The 23614-nt window shown below is 44.1% G+C and overlaps 2 non-coding genes across 2 annotated transcripts; both read right to left on the reverse strand.

Moving 5' to 3' along the window:
* Positions 1–16525: 16525 nt before the first annotated feature.
* On the reverse strand, positions 16526–16598 carry TRNAA-AGC (transfer RNA alanine (anticodon AGC)). The gene has a single exon. It is a non-coding gene; the product is annotated as a tRNA-Ala (tRNA).
* Positions 16599–16877: 279 nt separating this feature from the next.
* On the reverse strand, positions 16878–16950 carry TRNAA-AGC (transfer RNA alanine (anticodon AGC)). The gene has a single exon. It is a non-coding gene; the product is annotated as a tRNA-Ala (tRNA).
* Positions 16951–23614: the final 6664 nt, after the last annotated feature.

A 23614-nucleotide genomic window follows, 5' to 3' on the forward strand; every position in this document is an offset into this window, starting at 1 on the left:
TGACTGTGGGAACTAAGTTTCAGTCTGGGAAGATTCTTGCTAGAGGTCGTAGTTAATAAACATTGCTGAATTGAATCTGCATGGTCTCCTGGAGTTCCTTGGGCTAGGCCTGACAAAAAGCACATCTAGCACTGATTTCCACAAATTCACCACCTTTAAAGGGAAAGAGAAAAGTGCGAAAAGGGAATCTTTTTCTGACAAGAGGATCTCAGAGGAAACAAAGATTCAGGGATGGGAGCTGAAGGCCTGCTGAGCAAGAGTAGTCAGCGGTTCCCAGCAAGGACTCTGGCAGCCGAGTAAGATCACCATAGTTCTCAAGATGAATGTAGCCTTCAGTTCATAAGATTGAGTTCAAAGTGTCCTGGTTCCAAGAAAACACTTGTGTCTTCATTTTGTGTACTGTCAGGACAACTTGCCAACAGAGAACAGGCTGGCCTTCACCTCTTGCTGGAACTCTACTAGTAGATGGAGTATAATGGACAATGCAGAGAAGCTCCAGCACACTGAACCAAGAGAGGGCCAAAGCCCAGAGCTGCTGTTTCTCCATAATGGGACTAGCTTCTAGAACAACGGAGGTGCAGTTGGCTTCATTGTTAGTTGCCTTCTGGAAGAAGTTGAACAGATCACTTTTCCAAAGTGTATTGGACAGTGTTTTTTTTTTTTTGGTCTTTTATTATGTCTGTTTTGTGAGCTGTTGTATGGAGATATAGAATTGATAAATAATCAAACCAAAAAAAACCCCAACAACTTTTCTCTACAGTTAGAAGAGAGGCTGTCAGCAACTCAAGATCTCTTCCCTCCATTTACATCCCTGCATTTTCCAGAGACAAGGAAACACGGGGAGGGCTTGTTTTGCACAGAGAGACCAGCCTTTCTGCACTGCTCAGAAAAAAGAAATGCACCAGGAAGCCTTTTCATGGCCCACTTGGGTCAGTTGCCTCATGGGGATCCTGTTTCCCTCTCATGGGGCTATAGGGTGGCTCTTCTGTGTCTCAGCATCCTGCCATATCCGTTACAGCCTCCTTATGGAGGGCCCATAAACAGGTACCTGTGATCCAGTAATAACTGTTCCTGAAAGTTTATCTACCTTGAGTGAACAATATAATGAAGAACATACCTTTTCTAACACTCAGTGACAGTGACAGAGACACAAACACAGACATAGACACAGATACAGACACACAGACATACACACACATATATCATACACTGTCCCAGCCAAGGAAGATTTGGGGGCGCGGAAGCAGTCATGCACCCACCTTCTCTTCCAGCCTCCACAATCTAGTCCAGCTTTTGGTGGCCCGATGGAAGTCCAGAGGCTCATGAGTTGCTTCTCTGGCTGCCTCCTCCCCTGTTTCCCCTTCCTGAACATGCTAAAAAGGATCTCTTTGGATTATGGCTGAAACGCACTGAAAAAGAATCATGTTTTGGAATGCTGGAATCTTCCTTGGTGTCTACACTGATTCTGTTACACATCGATCAACACCACTACGGCACACTACTGTTTCCTCTTGGCACCGGTCTTGCTTATTTGAATGGCAGGAACAGCAGATGAATGCAAGAATGAAAGAGACTGAAAGCAGTTTCACAAAACTTTTTTCACTTTTTCATACAAAATTCAGAGTGTGATTTTTTTTTTTTATGGTTTAAAAAATAAGCAGACGGTTGCTATGCTTACACAGCTGCAGTGATGCAGTTCAGGTGCGATGGAACTGCACACCATGCTGCAAATCTGCTGCCATAGATAATGAGACAAACTCTATGGAAATGCCACTATAAGCATGTACAGAGGTAAACTTTGGGGGCATTTTTCACTTGCTTAGTCATGTGTAAATGAGCAAATAGGGATTAGCCAGTGCAATGGCACCATTTTCAATGCCTTGTGTGAAACTGACTATACAAATTTGTTGGGATGTGTATTTGGGGTCTTTCACCTGGGATCTTTCTGGGCTGCTTAGCACATTTGCCCCTTTGAGGAAGGCCAAGGGTGCTCTCACACGATGTCTGCCATGGGTAGGAATTGCTGCTTTACAAAATGGCTGCTATGCGGGTATGACCAGCCCAAAATAATACAAGTGTCAAACTGATCAGGTTCCTTTGCTGCCTCCTCTCCAGAATTAGAAATTCATACATTTATTGTTGTCTGTTTTGCATTTTTGGAAGTATAACAAAATTGCTTTAGTAAACTGGGGTTGCTTTTTAAAAGAGTTAATGTTAAACTATGCATGTGTGTTAGGGACCATCACTCTAACCCTCCCACATTATGTTTGAAAATTGGCCTACTGGAAGTAATTTTCTGGAATGTGATGCATTTTGTATATCACTGTATCTGATGAACTGCATTTCAAAATTTGGAAATGTTCAAATTTTGAATAACGCTTAGGCTAGTAACCATGTCTGGGATCAAAAACAAGAAATCAGATACATTCACACCCACTCACAGCCACATATCTCTTTTCAAGATGCTGCTTCCATCCCGCCTTCTCTCCCTTTCTCCCTCTCTCCCTTTCTCTCTTTCTCTCTGTCGGCTGGTAAGATCTATTACCAGACCTGGTTCTTGGACCTTACCTAAGGCGAGGGAAAGCAGAACAAACAGCCCACTGAGAAGCATCTTCTTCATCCTTGCTCAGATTCTCTACCTGGCTGAACAGGAGGGGGAATCTCTTCCACCCAGATAGGACTCTTCTGCACGGACCTGCTTATTGCGTTTATTCTGGCTGAGGCTCCTGGAAGGGCCAACGGAGGAGGGATACGTGGCTCTATCTCGGATTGGGCAGGGCATGTTCTTTTGATGCTGGAGCTGGGGAATCGTCAGCAAGCATCATTAAGACAAGAAGAAATTGTCCAGGGTGGTGGGAGAGGAGGAGGAAGGAAATTTACAACTGTCTAATGTGAACGCTCACCTTGTGCAGTATGATAGGACACCACATGTGTCATGATGTCTTGGCGGGGTTTCTTTGTATTGAAATAGAGCACTTAAGATGAGCATTTGTTTATCTGTATTTCACTTTCTTTCAAAAAATAAATCCAGAGCAGCTTCCAAACATGTCCTGAAATACAGCAGTGGGTAGAACCAAAATAAATGTCTGAGGGTCTGTAAGTAGAGTTGAAACCTGAAGATTTTGAAGTCTCATCCAGGTCCATCTCTTGGAACAATATGGAAATGATTTGCCCTTGCTGTTTACTAGGACGTTTTTTCCAAAAATTTTCCTGATGTGCCCCACAGCTCTGGATTTCATTCACCTTTCCAATTTCCCTGTTTGCATGACTGATGGTTGAAGATTAGCAAGACAATGAGAGCTTTAGAACAAAGATGTTGGCATTTGGTATATCCATCACATTCATTAAAGGTCAACATTTTCTGGCAGTTCCCCCTGTTCATCCCCTGAAGAAAAGCAATTAACCAAACTGGATCCACAGCTCTGTTAAATAATTCCTGAATCTTCTATTAATATGGCTTTGAATGTTTGCTCTCATGATTTAATTGCATCCACGGACCTCTTGCTAAACAGGAAAGGAAGGATGTCAGGCCCACGGGGAGTTCAAGTAAGGGGCCTCACACAAAGGGGCTATCAAGAGAAACTTATCTCCTCAAAGATTTCATCCCCATCCAGAAAGGAAAACTAGACAGAAGGGGAGGATAAATGATATGTAGACACTCTTGTGGAATTTTTGCCAACGACAGGAGCACAACGCTGAGGAGAAGAACCATGTTTATTGCAATGATCATTGGGTGCCTGCTTTCAAAAAAGAGGGGCCCTGAATAGTAGAAAAGCATAGAATTTATACACTTTTGAGGTTGAGATGGGAGAAATCTGGGAGGGCTCTGATTTGGGGATAGGTTTGGATAGGTGTTAAATAGGGGATAAATGGTTTTTCTGTTGTGAGATAAGATGCTGCTTCCACCCAGCCTTCTCTCTCTTTGTCTGTCTGTCTGTCTTTCTGAGGGCTGGTAAGATCTATTACTAGAGCTGGTTCTTTGACCTTACCCAAGGTGAGGGAAAGCAGAGCAAAGAGCGCACCGAGAAGCATCTTCTTCATTCTTGCTCAGATTCCCTACTTGGCAGGAGAAGTGAGGCTGAACAGGAGGGAGAATCTCTTGCATCCAGATAGGACTCTTCTGCACGGACCTGCTCGTCCCCTTTATTCCGGCCGAGGCTCCTGGAAGGGCCAACGGAGGAGGGATACGTGGCTCTATCTCGGATTGGGCAGGGCATGTTCTTTTGATGCTGGAGCTGGGGAATCGTCAGCAAGCATAATTAAGACAAGAAGAAATTGTCCAGGGTGGTGGGAGAGGAGGAGGAAGGAAATTTACAACTGTCTAATGTGAAGGGTCACCTTGTGGAGTATAATAGGGCACCACATGTGTCATAATGTCTTGGTGGGGTTTCTTTGTATTGACAAAAAGCACTTGACATAAGCATTTGTTTGTTTCTTTGTTTGCATTTCACTTTCATTCAAAAAATAAACACAGACCAGCTTCCAAAAATTTCTTGAAACACAGCAGTGGGTAGAATCAAAATTAATGTCTGAGGGTCTATATGTTGAGTTGAAACCTGAAGATTTTGAAGTCCCATCCAAGACCATCTCTTGGAACAAATGGAAATTATTTGCCCTTGCCAAAAAAGCACTTAAGATGAGCATTTGTTTCTTTCTTTGTATTCCACTTTCTTTCCAAATAAGCCCAGACCAGTTTCCAAATAATTATTGAAATACAGCAGTGCATAGAACCGAAATAAATGCCTCAGGATCTGTAAGTTGAGCTGAAACCTGAAGATACTGAGATTACATCTAAGTCCATTTCTTGGAAAAACATGGACATGATTTGCCCTTGCCTTCTTCCAAGATGTCTTTTCCCAAACTTTTTCCAATTTTTCCCCCCCAAAATTTCCCCAAAATTTTTCCTGATGCACTCTACAGCTCTCGATCTCACACATCTTTCCATCGTCCCTGTTTCCATAACTGATGGCTGAGGATTAGCAAGATAATGGCGGATTTAGAACAAGGATGTTTTCATTTGGTATATCCATCATATTCTTTAAAATCAATATTTTCTGGCAGTTCCCCATCTTCATCCCCTGAGGAAAAGCAGTTAACCAAACTGGATCCACAGCTCTGTTCAGTACATCCCTGAATCTTCTATTAATATGGTTTTGAATGTTTACTTCTATTAATATGGCTTTGAATGTTTTAATTGCTTCCAACAACCTGTTCCTAAATAGGAAGGAAGGATGTCAGGCCCACAGGGAGTTCAAGTAAGGGGCCTCACACAAAGGGTCTATTAAGAGAAACCTCATCTCCTCAAAGATCCCATCCCCACCCAGAAAGGAAAGCTAGACAGAAGGGGAGGATAAGTTATATGTAGACACAACTCTTTTCTAATATCATTTGTGGAAGGAACACCAAATCCTGAAACAATAACTAGTCATTTCAGTGGTCAGATTTGTCACGTCCCATAGCTCTTGATTACTTCTTGATGACTGCCCTTGCTTTGGGACAATCGCTGACAATATGGCCATAAGATTTGTCTTTTTTTTCCTGTTTTAATGGAAAATATATTCCATTTTTTCCCTAAAATAAGCCCAGAATAATTTACAAAATTGATCACATACATAAATGAATAGACAAAAACAAAAGGCTGAAGGTCTCTGAAACTGAACTTGATACCTAGAGTTTTCATGACTAACCCATGTATCTTTTTTAGGGGGAACCATATGGAATTGGTTTGACCTTGCCTTCTTCTAGAATGTTTTTTTCCCCCTATTTTTTTCTCAGTGTGGCCTACAGCTTTGGTCTTTGCTGTGGTCTTCCATCAAACTCCTAGTGAGGCCTGACTCGGCTCAGCTTCTTCAGTGCTGAGGCCAGCTAGAGGTGCTTGCAACCTGAGGTTCTACACACACAAACACCCTCTCATGCATCCTGTCTGCACGGCTGACGGTTGAGATTTAGAAAGACAATGAGAGATTTAGTGCAAAAATATTTGCATTTGATTTATGCACCAAATGATCTGGTCACCATCAAAGGCCAATCTTTCTGGCAGTTCCCTTTGTTCATGGCCTGAGGGAAAGCAAATAACCAACTTGCACACACAGTTCTATGACATACACCCCTGCATCTTCTATTCAGATGACTTTTAAGTATGCTCACCATGTGAATTGTGGTTGCATTTCTTCCTAGAATCTCTTTTGAAAGGCAGCTTTGTTCACAGGATGGGAAGTTGTCAAGGACAAGGGGAGGCAACAGAAGGGGCCTCCTCAAAAAGGCCTGGCTTCATTATGAAAACAAGCTGGTTCCAGCTGCCATGCTGAAAAGCCCCCAGTCTCTGCCACTGCACTTCAGCCCATAACTGAGCAATACTTTGGGTAGGGTTACCAAACATCTGGCAAAGGGAGGCCATGTCCTCCTTTTTGTCCTCATGTCCTCCATCCAGCAGGCATAGCCTTAAAATCATATATTGTCCAGCTTTTTGAGTATCTACAAGCTATCTCTTCCTGAGCAGCTTTTCTCCACAGCAAAGGGTTTTTGCTATAATTAGTGTGTCCTCCCCCCTGTCCTCCTTTCCAATTGTCCGTGTCCTCCATTGCCTCTTCAGATATCTGATAACCCTATCCTGGGGACGCTCAGTATGACTCACAAAGAGATATTGTCAACTTCTACATTATTACACTTTCTAATGCATAGTTTTCTCTCATGCCTGCAGAACGGTAAACTGACAAATCTTTGGAGTTGTACGTTAAGGTTCCACAATGTCCTGTACTTTCATTCGTAGTATTTTGCTCATACATGCCTAGGGCTTTCTCTTTTCCAAACTATGGTTGGTCAAACGTCATCCCAGCCTCCTGTCTGAGTGGCCTATTGTTGGATCCTTTAGCAGAAGGAGCTTTGAATTCTATAGAAGGGCCAGATCCCTCAAGACTTGAACATTGGCATTGGATGGAGCAGAGGGAAGCTCTGACAGGCTTTCAAGATTCTGTTCCTAAGCCCTACAACTATCAAGTAGCATTCCTGGGATCCTTGTGGTATTTCTCTCTTTACCTGGCCTACCTCAGAAGGCTGACAACAATCTTGAAAGCCTGTCAAAATTTCTCTCTGCCTCATCTTGTACCAGACTTAATGAAGACAAGGTTATTTGATGTTGAATGGCTGTCTCAAGGAAGAGGATGTCAGTTGATTCCCCAGAGCACCCAAGGGTAGGTCAAGAAGGAATGGAGAGCAGCTATACAGAGAGACATCCAAGGAGGAATTTTGATCCAAGGAGGAATCAAGGATTTTGGTTGATCCTCAGGTTGACTTGGAGACCAGGAGGGTTATGGAGGAAGGTCTGATCTCTAGGGCAGCATCAGCACCTGGTATATCTGGGCACAGCTGGAGCTAAATATCTGGAGAAGAAAGCTGAGTGAAGTTTGTCCTGGGTCCAACTGGATCAACACTCAGACTAGGACCTTGGGTTTCATGAAGTTAAGTGGCATTGCAAGAAAAAAGGATCACGGAGCCCTAGTGGACCATCAGCTGAACATGAGGAAGGAAGGCTAAAATAGTCAATGCAATCTTGGGCTGCTTCCAGGTGATGAGAAGTAATGCTTGCCGTGTACTTTGCTGTCCCAAATGTTTGCATGCATGGATGCCTTCAATCTGACATTTCAGTTTATCTCCTTTCACACTAACGCAGCCTCCCCTTTTTACCCCCTTCTTTTTTTCATTATGGTACCATTGTAGCTCAGATGCTACAATTATCCATGCAGTAGGGAACAGGTTGTTCTTTTGGCTCCTCTATGGGTTCATTGATACTATAGCAAAGAAAAACTGATAGTTCAGCTTCCTGGAGTTAAAGTAGCAACAATCTTATGGTGCAACTTAAAGGGGTTGAAAAAAGAAAAAAGGAAGGGAAGCTTTGCAGGACGATAACCAAGAGTGCTTAAGCAAGGGGCATGTGGTTCACCCATCCTGGGCAGAAACCAAAAGGGTGCCTACTGGTAGGATGAAGGTTGGAGGGAACATCAGCTTCTAGGGTTGAGGACAGTTCTCTGGCTTAATGGGCAGAGTTCATGAACTGCCAGCTGATTCCAAAAATGGCAACTGCTAGCCAGGGGAAATTGGCTGCACAGGAGAGTGAACTGTAGGGGAGGGGTCCAGCAGGCTCTGCAGGCAACTGCAGCAGGTGCTAAGGCGGAAGGACGTTCTGGAGGCTCCTGAAGGATTAAGATGGATCCCCAGCTGGGAACCAGCAGTTTTGAATCAAAGGTGGAAAGCATGGGCACGGGATGCAAATGGGATGGGAGGGGGGGCGAGAAGAGGACCATATCCTCCCTTCCTGCACTCGTGGAGCAGCGGCAGGAATCTGTATTGGTGCACAGCCAAGCATAAAGCCTAAAAATCTACTCTTCATAATAGTATGCGATATAATAACAATAGTAGTAGTAGGAGCAGTAGTAGTAATAGTAATGGACATAGCAATACCTGGAGACAGCAGAATAAAAGAGAAGGACCTGGAGAAAATCACAAAATTAGAATGACTATGCAAAAAAATAAAGCAAAGGTAGTGCTAATAGTTAGAGGCACCTTAGGTGCAATCACAAAACATCTGGAGCACCATTTGAACACCACCGGCATTGACAAAATCACCATCAGTCAATTGCAAAACGCAGCCTTACTTGGAATAGCTTCCATCCTGTGATGATACCTTTAACCCCATCAAACAACAACACCTGCCTATCCCAGGTCCTTGGGAAGGGCTCGACAGGTGGATAAAACTGCCAGATCCAGTCTAAACTTCTGGCTGACTGTGTGACCAACCATAATAATGCCATAATACCAAAGATGCAAAATCCATGTTGTGGTTTACAGTTCTCAGCCATACTAACCTTCTCTGTTTCAGCTCATTGTCTCTGGTGCTATGACAGAAGCCAGAGTTTATCTGGAATAGTTGCTGCTTGTTATGCTTGTGACACAGATCATGGTTTCAAGAGAGCTTACTATAAAGGTAAGATCCTGGAGCTCCAAGGTGGGAGGTTTGAAATGGGCTGGAACTTCAAGGGGTTCCCTTTCCTTTGGCTCTTTCTCTACCCACCCCCCACTTTTTCTTCTTTTTTCTTTATCCTCCTTCCTTTGAATTTTCCTGTATAGATGGCAGACTGCTCTCCTGGGAGGCTGGTTGCACCCCGGACAGAAGTGACATTAAATGCAACTATACAGAGTTATCAAGGTCTATATATCTCCACCGTAGATATCACCAGATGCTGCAACACTTTTCAGTGCAATCTTGGTAGTCCACATGAGAACATTCCGATAATGAAATATATTGACCCATAGAAAATAATATATGTAGCTCAGGGTTGAACTGTGGAGTCCCTGGGGTTCTCTGAGCTTGGTTGTTTTCTTGCAGATATTTCATTACCCGACTAAGTAACTTCTTCAGTGCCAGAGCCGAGTGGCATTTGCTCTCTGTTTATATACAGTACACCTCCTCACCCACAACCAACACCCAGATAAGCAGGCATTAACACAAGGATTAACACCAGGAAAACAAGCAGTAACCAACAGCCTAATCGAGGAACTACCAAGGGGAAAACAACAGCCCCACCCAAACTGACAGGGCAAGCTACTGTATATAAACAGAGGACAAACCCCACTCCCTTCTAGCACTGAAGATGTTCCTTAGTTGGGAAGCAAGTCATCTGCAAGACAACAGCCAACCTCAGAGAACATCAAGGCCTCCACAGTCCAACCCTAAGCTACAAATATTCTCTTCTATTGACATGTAGGAGAATCTTCCATTAACAGAGGAAGACGTCTGCTTCTCTTTCCTGCTCTGATTTGTACACAGATGTCCATCATGTTTTGTCTTTCTGTGGTGTCCTGTTCCGGCATCACTCTCAATCAAACTGATCAATTGGCATGTGATAAACAGCTTCTAGGTATAATCACAAGGTTCCTTTGCTCTTATGTTTGAAAAAGACAATAATCCAAATATTATTTTAAGACAGGGTTATGAGACATGGAGCCCTTAATAGGTTCTAGGGCTATCACTTGTTACATCCTGAGTAAAACACAACGATGAACCAAAAGTCCAAGAGATATTTCATACCTCGCTTATTATCCAGTTTGGACTCAGTGATGCTAGAGTAAGGATGCAAGATTCAGTGAATCTGGGAAGCAAATCAGAAGGAGAAGCAACATGAAGACCTCTAAACGCCTCACCTTCAGTCAGGGGCACTACTCTTACTTGCATTTTCTCCTCTGCAAAATTCCTATGCAGTGGTGCCATTTCTTGCAAAAATGTTGACCTGCCCTGTGGCCTGCTAAACATAGATTAAACCTTTGCCCTCCCCTGTCATGAAAGTCCCCCTTTCAGTCCACGTTTTCCACCAAGGGTGGTATGGAGCAAGGGACAAAATCACCTCTGTGGCATTACAACACAAACCCAATGACTCATCTACTTGCATCTCATGCATGTCATTATTTTTTCAACATCACAGTTAGTAGCAGAGGTGGATGTTCAGGGCCTTGGACTTGCTTTCTCCACAACACATATATAAAAGCAATCATTATAAACATAGTTTAAAAGTCAGGGTTAAAAATTAGATAGTATTAAAATTGAAAATATACATATCCCAGGCATGGAGAGAGAGAATATATCAACCTTAGGAGTGGAGCCATCTTAGCATGTCTCTGGTTCCCTGAGACTCCCAGGCCCAGTGACATAACCAGGTGTTGAGGGACTTCCAGAACATCAAAAGGGATGGAGCTAAACTAACTTTGGGGTGGGGGGAGAATGTTCCATAAGGCGGGCACCACAGCAGAGAAGGCCTGCCTCCTGGGACCTACCAAATGTAAGTCCCTGGCAGATGGTACTCGCAGCATGCCTTCTCTGCCAGATGTAATGGGACGGGCTGATGTAATGGGGGAGAGCCGTTCCCTCAGGTAACTTGGCCCCATGGCATGAAGGGCTTTAAAGGTTAAAACCAGCACCTTGAGTAGCACCCGGAGGCAAACTGACAACCAAAGCAGATTGCAGAGCAGAGGTGTGACATGTGCTGTTCTGGGAGCACACACAACTGTCCACAAACTGCAAATGAATCCAGGTGATTTTATCTAAAGACACTGAGCAAATTCCTCTGCACAACCCTGAAAAAGGCTGTCCAGGCTGCCTGTACCCAAGAGGAACAGGGCTGCGGGACAGCAATCTGCGGATGCAATAAGGGCGGAGGAGTGCTGTCGCTTTGCCACCCTTACTGCCACTTGGAAGGCCATAATCGTGGCTCTAACCCACGTTTGGTCGAGTTTGTCCTTATATGAGCACCAGTGACACCCTTTATATCTCTCATTTCATCTCCATCAGCTCCTCTGTAAACCATGGGGAGTGACGAGATCCACGGGAGGGGAGAGGTCGCATTCATGCAATCCAGTCCAAAGTCTCAGCTCCCCTTTTATTCCAGACAGCAATGCAGGCTTTAGATGCGCTGTGCAGCAGACCAGCAGGAACAACCCCCAGCTCCCTCTGGAACCCCTCCAGATCCGTCAGTCATTAGGGATGCACCAATCTAAGAGGTGCAGCCTCCCTGCAGTGGATACTGGCACTAGGGAATCCCATGGTAATCAGGATGTGATCTGACCATGACAAGGGGGACACCAATAACTCCCCCAATTGCAGATCACATAGACACTGCTTTGACACAGACACCAGATCATGTCAGGATCCTTGCAATAAATCAGTTGTCAAGAGGCCAAAGAGTACAGTTGCTAGAAATTGTTATATATCGAATGTTTATTCAGTATAGCTATAAATTAGATGTTAGTTTGCAGGAATGTTAGGTTATATAGATTGTTTGCTCATTCCTGCCATAAAACAAAGGAGGGGCGCGCAGGATAAACAACAAAAGCCAGATGGCCCGTTATCAAGGTCTGAGGTGAGAGCAAGGTCGGATGACCATGAGATCGGAGAAAGGACCCAAAAGGAATCAAGCAGGAAACCAGCAGGAAGGGGGGTTAAAAGGGAAGCCTCTGGCCATGAGGAATTCAGTTGCAGCAATCTATGGGACGCTGTATGCTTCTTCTCAATAAAAAAAAAACTTTACTGGAACAAACCAGTCTCCAGAGGATTTACTGGGATTGGGAACTGAGCTTTGCAGACTCTGACAGATCTGGTGTGTGGCTACTGTCCCATGTTGGGCATTTTGTATATCACTGTATCTGATGAAGTGTATTTCAAAATTTGGCAATCCTGAAATTTTGAATAATGCTTAGGCTAGTAATCATATCTGGGATCAAAAACAAGAAGTCAGAGAGAGGGAAGGTGGGGTGGAAGCAGCATCTTGAGAAAAGATGTGTGGCTGTGGGTGGATTTGAATGTATCTGATTTCTTGTTTTTGATCCCAGACATGGTTACTAGCCTCAGCATTATTCAAAAATTTCAGCATTGCCAAATTTTGAAATGCACTTCATCAGATACAGTGATATACAAAATGCAGCCATTTTGTAAACCAGCCATTCCTACTCATGGCAGACATCTTGTGAGAGCACCCTTGGCCTTCCTCAAAAGGGCAAATGCGCCAACCAGCCCAGAAAGATCCCAGGTGACAGACCCCAAATACACATCCCAACATTTTTGTATAGTCAGTTTCACACAAGGCATTGAAAATGGTGCAATCGCACTGGCTAATCTGTACTGGATCACTTACACATTTCTAAGGAGGTGGAAAACTCTCCCAAAGTTTACCTTTGCACAAGCTTATAATAGTGGCATTTCCAACCTCTTTTCCAACTCACTCTGTCCCCTGTGCCCAATAGGCTGGTGGAAAGGCCCAACGGGCAAGTGCGATTGTCTGCTTTGGATGTGAGGCAGAAATTTCAAACCTCTTAACAGCAGCGGGTGTTGAGGGAAGGATGAGGGAGTGACTGGGATGCCTGCTGGTGAGGTAGGCCTGGCTGTGGGGCACTGGTGGTCGATGGGTGAGCCTTCTTCCCCCCTCAAGGAAGGTGGCCATTGGGGACATGTCAAAATTAGGAGCAGGGGTGCAGTTTTCCTCATGGTCTGTGCCTCCTTTTGTTCCACCACCCCCCGCCCCCCAGCAAAGTGGCAGGCAGTTTCATGGGTCAGCTGAGGAGGAGGAGGAGACTTCACGGGGCTCTTTTGAGGGTCATGAGGGGAGGGAAAACAGTGCAAGCCTATATTATATGTGGAAATGAAGGAAGGGAGGGAGGGAGGAAGGGAGCGATCCCCAACCTCTTTCCTGCCTCCCTCTGGCCCCTGTGCCCAACTGGCTGGTAGTAAGGCCCAACAGGGAAGTGGTGACTGGCTGCTTTGGAACCAAGGCTGAAATTTTAAATCTCTTAATGGCGGTGGGCATTGAGAGAAGGATGAGGGAGTGACTGGGATGCCTGCTGGTGAGGTAAGGCTGTCTGGGGGGAAGCAGCAGTTTACAAGTGAGCCTTCTTCCTCCCTCAAGGAAAGGGGGCCCTTGGGGACAAGCCAGATTGAGGAGCAGGAGTGCCCTTTTCCTCTTGGTCCATGGCTCTCTTTCTTCCACCTCCCCCCAGCAAAGTGGCAGGCAGTTCTGCAGGTCAGCCAAGGAGGAGGAGGAGGAGGAGGAGGAGGAGGAGGAGGAGGAGGAGCCATCACTGGGGCTCTCCTGTGGGTTGTGAGGGGAGGGCAAATGGTGCAAGCCTCTATTATATGTGGGAAGGAAGGAAGGAAGGAAGGAAGGAAGGAAGGAAGGAAGGAAGGAAGGAAGGAAGGAAGGAAGGAAGGAAGGAAGGAAGGAAGGAAACATTGAGTAATGTCCCTTCTGGGTTTTTGCTTGCCAAAATTTTAAGCACCTGCTATTCCTGCCGTAAATTTAAATGAGACCAGTGCCAAGAGAAAACAGTAGTGTGCATTAAAAGTATTGATCAATGTGCAACACAATCAGTGTACAAACCAAGTAAAATTCCAGCATCCCGAGACATGATTCTTTTTTAAGTGAGCTTCAGCCATAATCCAAAGTGATCCTTCCTTGGCACCTTCAGGGAGGGGAAACAGGGGAGGAGGCAGCCAGAGAAGCAGCTCATGAGCCTCTGGACTTCCATGGGGCCACCAAGAGCTGGACCAGATTGTGGAGGCTGGAAAAGAAGATGGGCTGGTGGGTGCATGACTGCTTCTCTGCCCCCAAAGTCTTCCTTGGCTGGGACAGTGTATGATATATGTGTGGGTATATCTGTGTGTCTGTATCTGTGTCTATGTCTGTGTTTGTGTCTCTGTTGCTGTCACTGTCACTGAGTGTTAGAAAAGTTATGTTCTTCATTATATTGTTCACTCAAGGTAGATGAACTTTCAGGAACAGTTGTTATTGGATGACATGTACCTGTTTATGGGCCCTCCATAAGGAGGCTGTAACGGATATGGCAGGATGAGACACAGAAGAGCCACCCTATAGCCCCATGAGAGGGAAACAGGATCCCCATGAAGCAACTGACCCAACTGGGCCATGGAAAGGCCTCCTGGTGCATTTCTCTTTTCTGAGCAGTGCAGAAAGGCTGGTCTTTCTATGCAAAACAAGCCCTCCTTTGTTTCCTTGTCTCTGGAAAATGCAGGGATGTAAATGGAGGGAAGAGATCTTGAGTCACTGACAGCCTCTCTTCTAACTGCAGAGGAAAGGTTGTTTTCTTTTTTTTTGGTTTGCTTGTTTATCAATTCTATATCCTGCTGCAATCAGACTCTCAGCAGCTCACAACATAGATATAATAGTAGATAAAGAACACTGCTCAATACACTTTGGAAAAGCGATCTGTTCAACTTCTTCCAGTGGAAAGGGACAACCAGCTGCTTCTCCTGGTCAGGATGTCTCTGGTGGAGAGATACGGTCCAACTAGTCTCTATCGATTAAAGCCAGCTCTTTAAATTGCGCCTGGCCACAGCCTCCACCTGCTAATCTAACAGAAGCCGTGAGTCCACGAAAGAGCCCAAGTCATGGACCTTCTTCTTCAAGGGCAGGGCAACCCCATCCAGGGATGACAAAGGGGGTACAGACACTAACCCCAATGTACAAGCTGTGACTCCATCTTATTTGGCTTCAACTGGAGTAAGTTTTCTCCCATCCAGACCCTAATAGCTGGCAGGCATCAGAACAACTTTGAAAACCTGTTCATTGATACTTCTCCAATAACGTCCTTTGAGGAGCACTTTCCCTGCTCAAAATGTCAGCTAATAACTTCTGTCCCAAACAGAAATTACAGGCACTTTCTCTTGGTTCAGTGTGCTGGAGCTTCACTGCATTGTCCATTACACTTCATCTACTAGTAGAGCTCCAGCAAGAGGTGAAGGCCAGCCTGTTCTCTGCTGGCACGTTGTCCTGGCGGTACATAAAGTGAAGGCAGAAATATTTTCTTGGAGCCAGGACACTTGGAACTCAATCTTGTGAATGCAGGGCTATGTTTGTTTTGGAACTATGGAGGTCTTACTCACCTGCAGGAGTCCTTTGCTGGGAACTGCTGGCTGCTCTTGCTCAGCAGGCCTTCAGCTCCCATCTCTGAATCTTTGTGTTTCCCGTGAGATCCTCTTGTCAGAAAAAAGATTCCCTGACTCACACTTTTCTCTTTCCCTTTTCTCTATGGAAGCCAAACCTGAATAGAGATGGACTGGAGAATGCAGGCATTGATCCTGCTACCTCTTGCATGCTCAGCAAGCGCTCTACCATTTGGGCTAATTCCCCAGCTGCCTGGCAACCTTGATTCACCATGTTACAAGACGTCAGGACAAGATGGAGAAACTGAGAAGATGAAAGTGGTCTAATAATATAGCAAAATAAAGTAAAAGTTTGACTGGAGAATGTGGACATCGATCCCACCACCTGTTGCATGCAAAGCAAGCACTCTACCGTATGGGCTGAAGCCACCACCTAAACGGTCCTCCTGCTCGTGACTGCCCTCTTCATTAAGCATGGGCTCATTCAAGGGACTCCAGAATAATCTCAGGGTCTGAACTGGTAGAGAAAACCTCTACAGATGGTTTTTGAAACAGGAAGCAAAGCAGTAGCTATTTTACAAGGGCCAAAAGAAAACGTTGCAATCGCTAGTTAGATCTTTACTCTCTGCTTACTTTTCCCTCCCTCCCTTGTGAATTGCAAGCCCTGAAACGCTCCCTGAGGCAAATGGGTCTGCTTTCCATGAAGTGCAGAACCCTCATCATCTCTCTGGCTCCAGGATGCAAGATGCAGAGGTCTGGCTTATGGACTCTGTTAGTCCAAATGAAAAGGAGCCCAGGTTTTGCTGTGTCTGCTAAGCACTCCATCCTGGGAGTCCTAGGAGATGAGGAGATGTTAAGCATCTTATGGATCCTGCCCACACAACAAACATTGATTAATAGCTAAAGCTGTGACAGAAAAAGCATCCTACCATCTCTTCAGGCTAAGCGATCACCCAGCATAGGGTTAGCTCCCCAGCAACATAGGAGCACCACATGGAAAGAACCTTGGAGGATATGCAGAAGTTGGGTGGGAAGGATTTTCTATGGATGGAGCAAAAAAAAAAAAAAAAAAGGAGAAAGGCTGGATGGAGAATGCAGGCATTGATCCTGCTACCTCTCGCATGCTAAGCGAGCGCTCTACCACTTGAGCTAATTCCCCAGCTGTCTGATAGCACTCTTGCACAATTCCTCAAGAAAGTGAGATGGGTGGAGGTGGGGAGTCTTCTGTACGGACGGTAACATCAAGCAAAAGGATGTCTGGAGAAGGTGGACATTGATCCCAATACTTCCTGCAAGCAAAGCAAGAGTTCGGCATTGTCCCTAATTCCCAACTGCCTGCCTCGACTGCTTTGCAATAGTGTGGAAATCTAGGAGATAATGCCAAATTTGCCTGGAACAGGATTTTCTGTAGGGAAGCCAAAACTGAATAGAGATGGACTGGAGAATGCAGGCATCGATCCTGCTACCTCTCGCATGCTAAGCGAGCGCTCTACCATTTGAGCTAATTCCCCAACTGCCTGGCAACCATGGTCTACTGTACTGCAAGAATTCAGGCCAAGAACCTGGGCCAGGGGTGTGGGGTCATCTGAGAATCGCTTATGGCTTTCAGGGGCACTGTCCCATAGGCCATCGGATGTGAGACCCTGTTCATTACGTTGGGCTCTAGAGATCAGTTGGGACTGTTGCTAATGTACCAGCATCCCTGCTGCATAGCAACCTCCCTGCCTGAGCTCCTTGATTCCACCTCCAGGTTGGTGGTGGAGTTCCCCAGACTTATGGTCCTGGGGGATTTTAAGATGCATTCCCTGAGAGTGGGACTGGAGATGGTTCAGGTGTTCATGGCCACGATGATGGCCATGGGCCTATCCCAGGTCATCCAGAGCCCGACACGGGACAGTAACCACACACCAGTTCTAGTGTTCCTGTTGGATCAGTGGCTATGTGATCTGTAATTGGGGGAGTTGTTGGTGTCCCCCCTGTCATGGCTAGATTATGCCCTGATTACTATGGGATTCCCTAGCATCAGTATCCACTGCAGGGGGGCTGGACCTATTAGATTGGTCCACCCCCAGTGACTGATGGATCCGGAGGGGTTCCAGAAGCAGCCGGGGGTTGTTCCTGCTGGTCTGCTGCATGGCCCATGTGTACTAACCCACTAACCCCAATGTACAAGCTGTGACTCCATCCTATTTGGCTTCAACTGGAGTAAGTTCTCTCCCATCCAGACTCAAATAGCTTTCAGACAACAGAACAACTTTCAGAACATATTCATTGACAGTTCTCCAATAACATGCTTTGCAGAGCACTTTCTCTGTTCAGAATTTCAGCTAATAACTTCTGTCCCAAACAGATGCTTCAGGCACCTTCACTTGGTTCAGCAGGCTGGAGCTTCACTGCATTGTCCATTATTCTCCATCTAGTAATAGAGTTGAAGCAAGTGGTGAAGCTCGTTCTCTACTGAGATGCTGTCCTGGTGGTCCACAACATGAAGACACAAATAAGAGGCTGAGTGTCTCTTTAAACAACCACAGGTTGGAAGCGGCACTAGGTGACCTTGGCTGATCTGAAGAAGCTCACTGTGGTAGAGGTTTCTCAACCCTGCCTTTGCTTCCTGTTGTAAGGTTTACCCCGTTCGTCTCAGAGAAACTCTTGTGACACGCGTGTTCAGCAAAGACATTTACTCAAGCGTAACGTAAGTAAGTACAAACAAAGCCAGGGTTGGCTTGGCATAGTTTACATGGTATTTTATATCTTCCCCGTTCTTTCCCCGTGGCTTAGTTACAGATCACCCGTAGTAATCCCCCCTCGGCCAAATGGCAGATTCAGTCCGGTCCTTTTGTCTTTCTGATTACAGCCTATGGTTCGTGCAGCTGTTGTCTTTGTTGGGTTTTCCTGTTGCGCGCAGCACCGGGAGTTCTCAATTGCGCACTGATTGCTTCGCTTCTGAGCCGTTGCGCTTTCCTTCGTTGGAAGCGCCTGAGGGTAGCCGCGCTGACACAAAGCACCCACTTGCCGCTTTTCGTTAAGCACAGCCGCCTGTTGTCAATCAGTAAAGTATCCGCTTGCGGTTTCACTTCCCCTTTTTCTCTGCTAGCGCCCGGGCGGTGAAATTTACTAGGCGAAGCTAAGCAGCGCTTTCGCCGTGCCGTACCATGCCGGCTGAATCTGACACCTGTTATTTACTGGGCCTCCTGCAATATGATTTGTCACAACCTTAAACACTGTAGCTTGCTTATATGTTCTCAATGTCTAGAAATCAAAGAACAATTTATCATCAATCACATGAAAATAGATGTATGTATTTATTTAAAATATTTATGTGGGAGCCCATCTTACACAATATAGCCTTTTTGTATACAATAGAAAAGAACACCAGAGAATTTAAACTATCATGCACAACCATGGTGCCATTGCAGTCATTTGCCTACAGCACACATGCTGGGCTGAACTCTCATCCCAGCCCAGTGTCTGGGGGAAGATCCAAGTCTTTACAGCCTTCTAGGAGGTTAGTAGTGTCGGGGCCCTCTTGATGTTGGGGTGAGACTGTTCCATAGGGCAGGTACTGCTACAGAGAAGGATCATCTCCTAGGCCCTGTCAGATGTCCTCATTTCATGGAGGGGTTTTGGAGTGAATTCCAAAGACGTATTTTAAAAGATTCAGGTATCTATTAAAGAGACAGGATTTGGTTTTTCAAAGCTTGAATTATACCACTTTGCATATTTCCTACCCAACTTTGGACAACTCCCTGTAGTTGAACCTTGGGCCCCTCAAGAATATTTACATCTTTTTGGACTACCTTGAGATCAGATAGTCATTCTTACATTACATCAATGTGAAGATTGAGCTATCTTATTTCTAGGAAATGGCATCTTGATATTATTCATGGAATAGCATTCATTTGACTACATGCCGAAAAGGACTTTGATATGATTCAGACTGAATTTATGAAGTGTGTCCTAAGAGGATATGGGCTTCTGCCATCTTTTGTATATTGGATTACGATTTAGTATCAGTACTCCATGGCTAGAATTATGACAAATGAATTTGTCTCTCAGGCTATAAATTATATCATGGCACCCACCAGGGATGCCCTCTGTCTTCTCTAAATTTTTAAGTAGATTCTTGAATCTTTGGCTTCCTTTGTTAGACAATTAAAGAGACTGTAGCACTAGATTACAAATACAAATTCTTTTTATATGTTTGTGGTATCATGGGCATTTTGGATAACTACTTAGTGTCCTTAGCAAACCTTATGGAAGGTTTGCAATAATATGGTTTAAATTCTGGCTGTCCTATCAGTTGGAAAAATCTAAACTTCACCCCTTTGGATTCAAAATATTTATTAACTACTGTGAGAAATTGGGTTTTAAATTATGCAAACTGCATAAAATATCTGGGTTTATTTTTCTCTCTCAAAATAATAAGAATATCTTGAATTAAATACAACAAAATGCATAGTTAAGATTTCAGTAGAAATTTCTACTTTAGAAATCGGGTTCCATTGATTCTTTGAGATAAGGGTAATGCAATTAGAATGAATATTACAAGAAGATTAATTTATATTTTCAAAGGGCTTCCAGTGTGAATTCCTATGCAAAGATAAACTACTGAAAAGCCTGTTTGGACAAGTCACGTTTTCGTTGCTAAACTGAGTCTGCTGAGGATGATGGTGATGTTACTTGAGCAGATGATCAAGTCTACCATTGTGCTTTTATTCTAATGTCTCTATTTCTGTGGAATGAACATTTCTCTCCTCTCTTTGGGCCCAAACCAGAGGGAGTTTGATTTTTGGGGTGACATTTTAGGCAAATGTTAAGGCCAAGGAATAGTAAGAGGGACTTCCTTTTCCAGCTTTGAACACAGCTAGACACATTTGGTTATTAATACATAAGTGGTTAGGTTTTGACCCAGAATCACATGTGAAACTGATACAGTGGAATAATCCAAATTTGCAGATATCGATGAAGATGTGTCATTGGAAAGTCAGCCAAACAAGGGACAAATAGCTTGAATGAGTTGTTTGATCATGGCTGCTTTAAAGACTTTTGAACTATTGTCTTCTGGTGATGATTCATCCCTGTGGAGGTTTAATTCAATAATTACAGATAGCTAAGGCATGCATGTGGTTTCCTACCCATGTGGTTTTTTTGGTCAACATACAGGAGTGGTTTACCATGGCCTTCTCCCATGCAGAATGAATTCATGCCTTTGCCACTGTCGCTAAAGTGATTGTCTGTCTCTGGGATCTTCCTATATCGCTGCTGCCCAGGATAGCCCCCTGCTTGCTTTAGCTGGGCAGCTGGGATGACCTTCACACCTTAGGTGAGTCTGCTGGGAATATTGACTCTGGGCATACACTCCCGACGTTCTTTGCTCATCCCTCCCAGGAACAGCCCCCCTCCCCAAAGATTAGGCAGCACAACAGGACTTTTCTAGCTCTCTAGAGAAGGCTCTAATGCTGGGGAAGATGGAAGGAGGGAGAAGAGGAAGACCAGCAGCAAGGGGGATGGACTCCATTACAATAGTGATGGGGGCACCCTTGGGAGACTTGAAAGAAGAGGTTGGGGATAGATCGTCATGGAGAAAATCTACCTATGTGGTCACTAGGAGTTGAAACCGACTTGATGGCACGCCATCAATCAGTCAAGGCATGAATGAAATCATGCCTGCAACGCAGCCCTGAGTAAAAGCAGAAGGCTGGATCTGATGGCCCTGGAAGGGAAGATGACACGTTACAGAAACCAGATTCTTGCCTTTTCCTTGGTGTAAAAGGAGACAATATGAAGGACCTTGTTTATGTTAGAAGGTGCTAGTATCAGTAGAAGAGAATGTACTTGGAGTCTTTCTAGAAACGCAGAATTTAGAGGCACTGGGTCCCGATGATATTATCATTGCTACATTTTGGCTGTAAAAGTCATACAGTCACACAGTGATTCACAATAGTTTCTTTAATGTAATACACCAAAAGTATATAACCAGGAAACTTGCTTTGTTCAGGGCTGTTCTGCAGTTCTTCAATGAGCAGCCCAGTAATCGCTGGACTCTCTGTGTGCCGGGAAAAGTATATGTTCTTCCATTGATCTCCAATCACTTTGGTTTCTAATTTAAAGTGGGCATTTTGCTCACAGCAATCCCTATCAGCTGCTTGGCAATACAGAAAACTGAAACATGTACTATATGCACGATATGATATGTTCCAGATGGCATAACAGTTTCAGATGTAGTTGGAATTTTAGGGCCCCTAAAAGAAGCTGCATTTGAGATGAAATCAACCTTTCAATTTTATATGGAATGAAAAAACAGAATGAAGGATTAGGGTTATATGCATGAAATGTGAAATGAGGAATTGGAATATCCCATCTGGGAAAATCAATGGGTCCAAGTTTTAAGAGATGTAAAATATACGTCTTATGATTTAAGAACAAAGTTCATTCAACAGAAAATATGGTTTGATGTTTATTGGACTCCCCCGGGAATGTGTTTAGAAGGTTGGATATCAGATTTTTAATGTTCACATTCTAGGAGATGTGAAGGCTCTTTCTTGGGTGCTTTGGTGTTGTCTAGCCATAGTTCCGTTTTGGTTTCAAGTTACAGCATCTGTTAATACAATTCTGCAGAGAAAAATAACATTTTATATAATGCTATTAGATAGTTTTGTCATTTTATGAAGAGCTTTGACTTTATTGAGCTAGGGCCTCAGCCAAGAGGAAAATCTCATGGAAATAAAAAGAAACTATCTTCGTGATGTTAAGGGATGGGTTCAGGATGTGTGTTTGTTCTCATTTGTTGAATATTTTATATTTTAAAGTGAGAACATGGAGCAATTTGTTTCTATATAGATTGAATGATAAATTTAAGGATTGTAACTCCTCTCTCTCAGCTGTAGGAAGAAGAAGACAATTCCAAGCCACTTTAAAAATGTTGGTGACTTGTCCAGGCAGTGGTTGGAGTCAAAATTGACTTGAAGGCAGAGACATGCACACACACACACATACACACCTCCTGATAAACCTGCATGGGACTACAACCTACATGTTAGATAAATATATTCTGCAGAGGTATCACAATGGCTCATGGAACTTAATAATTCCTTCCCTCATAGTTCACTTGAATGATTTTGGGCAGTGAGATGATTCTACAAATGGACCACATCTCTCTATGGTCTTTATATCCTTCTGAGAACTTGCATGCTCAGAATATACCTGAAAAAATTCAGGTATATTCAGTATGTCAGCTATCCCTTTACCTTGTTATCTTCTTGTGAATGCATTGTATTTTATAAAGATGGCAGGTCCCTGTTCTGAGGGACTTTCAATCTACAATTTACAATAGAGGGAATGAGAGACATTGGAGACAGAAAAGGAGTTAAGTGAAACCTGAGTCATAATTATTTATGTTGCACAAGTGCTCATGGTGAGTACATAGAGCACTCCTTGCTGATTACATAGATTCCATGATTATTCACCTTTAATCTCTTGGGTTTGCTTTCACCATCTAGTTGAGTTGAGGGGATGACCTTCAGGCAGTGGCTGGGTCTTCAAAAACTGTCTGGATTAAAAAAAACTTTTGCAAATACAAAACAATCCTTTCTACTGATACTAGTCAAGGTTGCCAGTACTTCCAGCTTACGAAGCCAAACAGATTTATTAAACAACAAACAAACACACAACAAACACAGCCCATGGTGTTGTAGTCTGCCAAGGACTAGTCAAATCTCAGACAGACATGAAAAACCAAAATAAAGAAGGATATTGAGTACTTGATGGGCCACCATTCAGACCTCATGAGCTAAATTTCGCAGAGTAGGTCCAGGTTCATGATGCCTTATTGAAAGAACATTACTGGAGGGAAGAAAATTCAGTTCTATATCTAGGTTTGTTTAACACTTTTAACTTGGCCACTGAATTTTACACCATACCTTGAATCATTAATGAATTAAATTGTTTGGGTTCACACAAGAAAATAAACCACAGAAAATTCTTGATAATGGTAGAATCAATATTAAGATGGAGAGAGAATGCAATTGCTGGGTTTTTTTAATTCATCTTCATAGGAATGATGTGTGAACTGAGTGTATGAGACACTGGGATCTTGAGTCCTTAGAAGGATAAAAGAGCAAGGGAAAACAGAGTCATAGTTCTAGGGTTGCTTCAAGATGAGAAGAGCATAGCCAT

This window comes from Python bivittatus, unplaced genomic scaffold (genome assembly GCF_059951505.1).
Source record: "Python bivittatus isolate LINGU-HERP-01145 unplaced genomic scaffold, Pbiv_v1 ctg000080_np1212, whole genome shotgun sequence".
In the NCBI taxonomy this organism is placed as follows: Eukaryota; Metazoa; Chordata; class Lepidosauria; order Squamata; family Pythonidae; genus Python; species Python bivittatus.